We start from the raw sequence: 6,007 nt of genomic DNA, 5'->3' as shown, positions 1-6,007 counted from the left end.
CAGTCTGTGTGCGTATCTATCCTAACCTTCTTCCAACGGTTCGAAATAAATGCGCGGTGAGAACTTTAAATGCCAAGTAAGTAGTAAAGAACAATAAGAGCAAATAATCTCATCAACTTCGGACCAACCGTCCCATCAGTTACAGTGGCTCTACTATTTATAGGGAGATCAACCGCCACAAAGTAAAATTACAACTTTCCGTTACCCAACGTCTAGATTCCGAGAATATTCTAAGGTACAACCGGAAATACAGCTGTTGGGGGGAAATATTAACGATCTCCTAAATACCGCTTAAAAGAACAAACGTGAAGGCCCAGGCCCATCCAGGATAACGAAATCGCCATCAAGCCCAACATGGGTGGGACTCCGCCTCGCTTGACCGTGGTCCTGGGGTCGGGAGCGTCCGACCTCCTGCCGCGAGGCTCCGCCTCGTTCGACCGCGACCCCGGGGTCGGGGGCGCCCGACCCCTCGCCACAAGGTTCCGCCTCGCCCGACCCTGGGCACGGTGGTCGGACTCGCTGGGGCCCCCAGGACGGATATCCCCCTCGAGCGCGGATCGGGTGATCAAGGTAACGATCCCGTGGGTCCCCCTTGTCGACCTCGTCATAAATGCGCCGCAGGCCTGGCAGGAAGAAGGATGACCGCGCTCTTCACGCAACCCGCTGCAAGTACCCATGCACGACCACACTGTACAAGCTACAGTGCCGGCGGAGTCCTTCCATTCGCCGCAGGGTACTCATGGCCTGCGCCGTCCGGAGCAGAGGGAAGACCCGCCCGTTCTCGGGCCCCGCGCGCCCGGCAGCGGGGATGTGACGCCCTCTCTCCACGAGCCATCATCAGGACGGCGGCATCCGTCGTCCCTCCCAACGGACACCGGAGTGACGACGAAACGCCTTCATCATAACCCGACGCCTACAGACACCGAAGAAGCTATCTGTAGGGCGTAACGACAGTTGGCGCACGGCCGCCCTCCTCCTCCAGCATACGCGCCGGCACACGCCAGGGGCCGGCAAGGGCGCCGGATGCCTAGGAACTTGGTTTCTCCCTTCTTGCCGTATTTTTACCGTACTACGTTTAAACTCTTTACTGCCCTCATCACCCAGTCTCAGCTGTAACTCCGGCAGCCCCCTTACGATATAAAAAGGGGCATCGGGGGCCAGAGATGGGGGGGATCAAATTCTTCTCGTTCAAGCCAACAGCACATTGCTACTCTCCCTGAGAGCACAAGCACAAAAGAGACTTGGGACCAATCCCTCTCTCGTCGATCTGTAACCCCTACTACAGAACCCCGCGTGGGCAATACGAGCATCCTCGATACTGGACGTAGGGCTTTCCTTGCCCGAACCAGTCTAAACCCATGTCTCCCACGCCACCATCTGAGGCCTTACGCGCATAAAAGAAATTTACTAGTCTAAGTCTTGATCGGCCAATCTTGACAACGACAGTTGGCGCGCCAGGTAGGGGACCTTTGCGCGTACATCTCCGGCCTCAGATGGCCAATTACGATACCAACTTCGCCCTGGGCTCCCTGATCCGTTTCGGAAGCCTGGACTTCCTCGCCACCGGGGAAGGGATCGAGCTGATCCCTATCCTCGTCTTACCCGCTCGTCCCGCCATCCTCGGCCCCGCCGCCAGGACAGCGGTGAGCGGCCGGGCGCATACCAGAGGGCCTCTCCCAGGAGAACGGTTTTTCGGGTTACGCAACGCCGCGGAGACCTACGGCCGCCTCCTAACACGGTCCATGACCGTGTCGCCCGCGAGCAACGAGCTCGCAGGCACGGCGAGGACGATCTCCGACACCGGCTCCAACAACGGGAGCCCCCACCCTCGCGTGAGTGCCTCATGGCCGACGCGCACTCCGAGGGGTCCAACGACAACGGCGCTGAGGGGAGACAAAGGACTCCTCCCTCACGCGTCGCGGCTACGGCCGGAGCCTTACCACGGGCACCGGAGTGCTCTCAGTAGCCGAAGGCACGCGCGGACTCCCGCCAAGAGATCGAGCATCCCCACCACGAGGGCAGAGCACGACAACGGGCGCGCGACGTCCAGCAGCGCATTTGCGCGAACGAAGAGCGTCCACAGCTCTTCGCCCGCGCCAGCCAAAACGTCGCAGCCGCGGTGGCCTTGCTCCAGCAACTCCCCGAGCCGGCAACGCCCGAGGAGCGACGGGCACGCCAAGAGATGCGCAACTTGCTCGAGTGCGCCGCCGTCCAGCAGGCGGAAAGCTCCGCGTCCCGGCGACGCGGGCAGAACGCCAGCAGGGCGACGCCCGACGCGCCCCGAGAAGGACGGGGGGAGTCTGTCCATTAGCCCCCACCTAGGGCAAACCAGGCCGCGTCAGCCCGGCGGACGCCACCACCCGCGGGAGGCGGGGCTCGATCCGTCCACCAGCGTGTCGGCCCCGTCCGCGACGCCCGCGACACCCTGAACGTGCGGAGGCGCTCCCGCGCGGACAGGGAGGACGGGGTGGATCGTGGCTACCACGTTCACCGCGGTGGGCGCTACGACAGCGGGGAAGACCGCAGCCCGAGCCCCGGCCCGGCTAGGCCCCGGGCCTTCTCTGCGCGCATCTTGAACGCGCCCTTTCCGCCGCGCTTCAGGCAACCAACGAATATGGCTAAATACTCAGGGTAGACGAACCCTGGGGTTTGGCTTAGTGACTACCGGCTTGCATGTCAAGCCGGTGGGGCGGATGATGACCTGTTTATCATCCGCAACCTACCCCTCTTCCTGGCCGACTCAACGCGAGCTTGGCTGGAACATATCCCTTCGGGACGGATCCGCTGCTGGAACGACCTGAAGGAGGTCTTCATAGGCAACTTCCAAGGCACGTACACGCGCCCCAGCAATTCCTGGGATCTCCGGAGCTGTCATCAGGGAGCGGACGAGTCCCTCCGGGATTACATCCGGCGCTTCTTCAGGAAGCGTACTGAGCTCTCCAACGTCGCGGACGCCGATGTCATAGGGGCTTTCCTAGCGGGAACCTCCTGCCGGCCCCTCGTCCATGAGCCGGGGCGCCGAGGCCCGCGAACCACGGAGGAGCTCCTCAACATCGCCACCAGCTACGCCTCGGGCGAAGAGGCTGTTGGAGCGATCTTCGACCGCTCCAAAGGCAAGGCGAAGCAGGAGGAGGATGTTGACGAAGGCACCTCCAACCGCCAGCAGAAGAAGAAGGGCAAACAGTGGCGCGAGGCTCCCCTCGTGGCCGCTGTCGAACATAAGCGAGGACAGCTGCCCCCCGAGGGCACTCCTGGCTTCTTCGACAAGCTGCTCGAGGGACCGTGCCCGAACCACGAGTTCTCCGCAAAGCATGCCTACAAAGACTGCAACCTCATGAAGAGGTACTTTGTGGGCAATCCGGTGAAAGGCGACCGGAAGCGAAAGCCCGATGAGGAGAAAAAGGGCGACGAAGAGAAGGAAGATGGCTTTCCCAAGGTGGATGGCTGCTTCATGATCTTCGGTGGCTCGGCGGCGTACGATTCCAAGCGTCAGCAGAAGCTGGAGCGCCGGGAGGTCTACGCGGCCGAGCCAGCAACGCCAGCCTTCCTCGACTGGTCAGGACCGGCCATCACCTTCGATCGGTCCGACCACCCTGGACGCGTTCGGCATCCGGGACGCTACCCCCTCGTCGTCGACCCCATCGTCAGCACGACGCGCCTCACCAAGGTGCTCATGGATGGGGGCAGCAGCCTCAACATCCTCTACGCCGAGACCCTTGACGCTATGGGGATCGACCGTTCCCGCCTCCGTCCCAGCAAGGCGCCGTTCCACGGCGTCGTGTCGGGGAAACAGGCAATGCCTCTCGGGCAAATCGACTTGCCCGTTACTTTCGGGACCCCCTCCAACTACAGGAAGGAGGTCCTCACCTTCGAGGTAGTGGGGTTCCGCGGAACCTACCACGCCATCTTGGGACGGCCATGTTACGCAAAGTTCATGGCAATCCCCAACTACACCTACCTCAAGCTCAAGCTGCCGGGGCCCAACGGGGTCATCACCATCGGCACGACGTTTCAGAAGGCGTATGAGTGCGACGTGGAATGCTGCAAGTACGCCGCGGCCATCACCATCACGAGCGATCTGGCGGTCCAGCTCGCGGAGGCCACCGAGGGCCGGCCCGACTCCAAGCAGTCGGCCACCTCCTTTGGGCCCACCAAAGGCATCAAGGAGGTCCCCCTCGATCCCAGCAGTTCCGACGGGGGGGTCGTGGGGATCAGCGCTGCCTTGTCCCTCAAATAGGAAAGCGCGCTCGTCGACTTCCTCCGCATGAACAGCGATGTCTTCGCGTGGGAGCCCTCGGACATGCCTGGCATTCCGAGAGAAGTCGCCGAGCACTCCTTGAACATCAAGGCCGGCTCCAAGCCAGTGAAGCAAGGACTGCGCCGTTTCGACGAGGAAAGGCGCAAGGCCATCGGCGAGGAGCTCCAGAAGCTTCTGACGGTCGGATTCATCAAGGAAGTGCACCACCCCGAGTGGCTGGCTAATCCTGTCCTTGTACCGAAAAAGAACGGGAAATGGAGGATGTGTGTTGATTATACCGGTCTAAACAAGGCGTGTCCAAAGGATTCATTTCCTTTGCCACGCATAGATCAAATAGTCGACTCAACCGCCGGGTGCGAAACCCTCAGCTTCCTCGACGCATATTCCGGCTACCATCAGATCGCGATGAAAGAGTCCGACCAGCTTGCCACCTCTTTCATCACCCCCTTTGGCCCCTACTGCTACGTTAAGATGCCATTCGACCTCAAAAACGCGGGGGCTACTTTCCAGCGATGCATGCTAAAGTGCTTCGGGGACCTCATCGGGCGGACCGTTGAGGCTTACGTTGATGACATTGTGGTCAAATCCAAGAGGGGTGATCAGCTCATCCTCGACCTTGAACTAGCCTTCGAAAGGCTGAGGGATAAGCGTATGAAGCTCAATCCCGAAAAGTGTGTATTCGGAGTCCCAAGGGGCATGCTGTTAGGCTTCATCGTCTCCGTGCGCGGCATCGAAGCGAATCCGGAGAAGACAGCGGCCATCAGCGACATGGGGCCAATCCGGAACATGAAGGGAGTCCAACGCGTCGCGGGATGCTTAGCGGCCCTGAGCCGCTTCATCTCACGCCTCGGTGAGCGAGGGCTTCCTCTCTATCGACTCCTGAAAAAGACTGACCGCTTCGAATGGACTGGCGAGGCCCAGGAGGCACTTGACCGGCTCAAGGACCTCCTGACGAGGGCCCCGGTCCTAGTCCCGCCGACCGACGGCGAGCCCCTCCTGCTCTACATCGCGGCAACCACCCAGGTAGTTAGCGCGGCCCTAGTGGTGGAGCGAGAAGAGGAGGGACACGCTCTCAAGGTGCAACGCCCGGTGTATTTCATCAGCGAGGTCTTGTCCAAGTCCAAGACGCGTTACCCGCAGATCCAGAAGCTCATCTACGCCGTCCTCATCACGAAGAGGAAGCTGCGCCACTACTTCACCTCCCACCCGGTAACAGTTGTTTCGTTGTTCCCATTACGCGAAGTGATCCGGAACCAGGACGCCACGGGAAGGATCGCGAAGTGGGCACTCGAGCTCATGGACCAGGGCATCACCTACGCCCCCCGCACCGCCATCAAGTCCTAGGTACTCGCTGATTTCGTGGCAGAGTAGACGGAGGTTCAAACGCCATCGGCGCCGGAGAAGCAGGAGTACTGGACGATGTACTTCGATGGGTCGCTGATGAGGACCCGTGCCGGAGCGGGTCTTGTCTTCGTATCTCCTCTAGGCGTGTGCATTTGGTACATGATCCGCCTCCACTTTCCTGCGTCCAACAATGTCGCCGAATACGAAGCCCTCCTCAACGGGCTTCGCATCGCCATCGAGCTGGGCATCCGTCGGCTAGACATCCGGGGCGACTCCCAGCTAGTCGTCGAACAAGTCATGAAGGAGTGGAGCTGCCACGACTCCAAGATGGCAGCCTACTGCAACGAGGTTCGTAAGCTCGAAGACAAGTTCGACGGGCTAGAGCTCAACCACGTCGCAAGGTGC

The sequence above is a fragment of the Setaria italica genome, chromosome I (assembly GCF_000263155.2).
Source record: "Setaria italica strain Yugu1 chromosome I, Setaria_italica_v2.0, whole genome shotgun sequence".
Taxonomy (NCBI): domain Eukaryota; kingdom Viridiplantae; phylum Streptophyta; class Magnoliopsida; order Poales; family Poaceae; genus Setaria; species Setaria italica.
The sequence above is the reverse complement of the archived record's forward strand: the minus strand, read 5'-3'. Positions refer to the sequence as shown.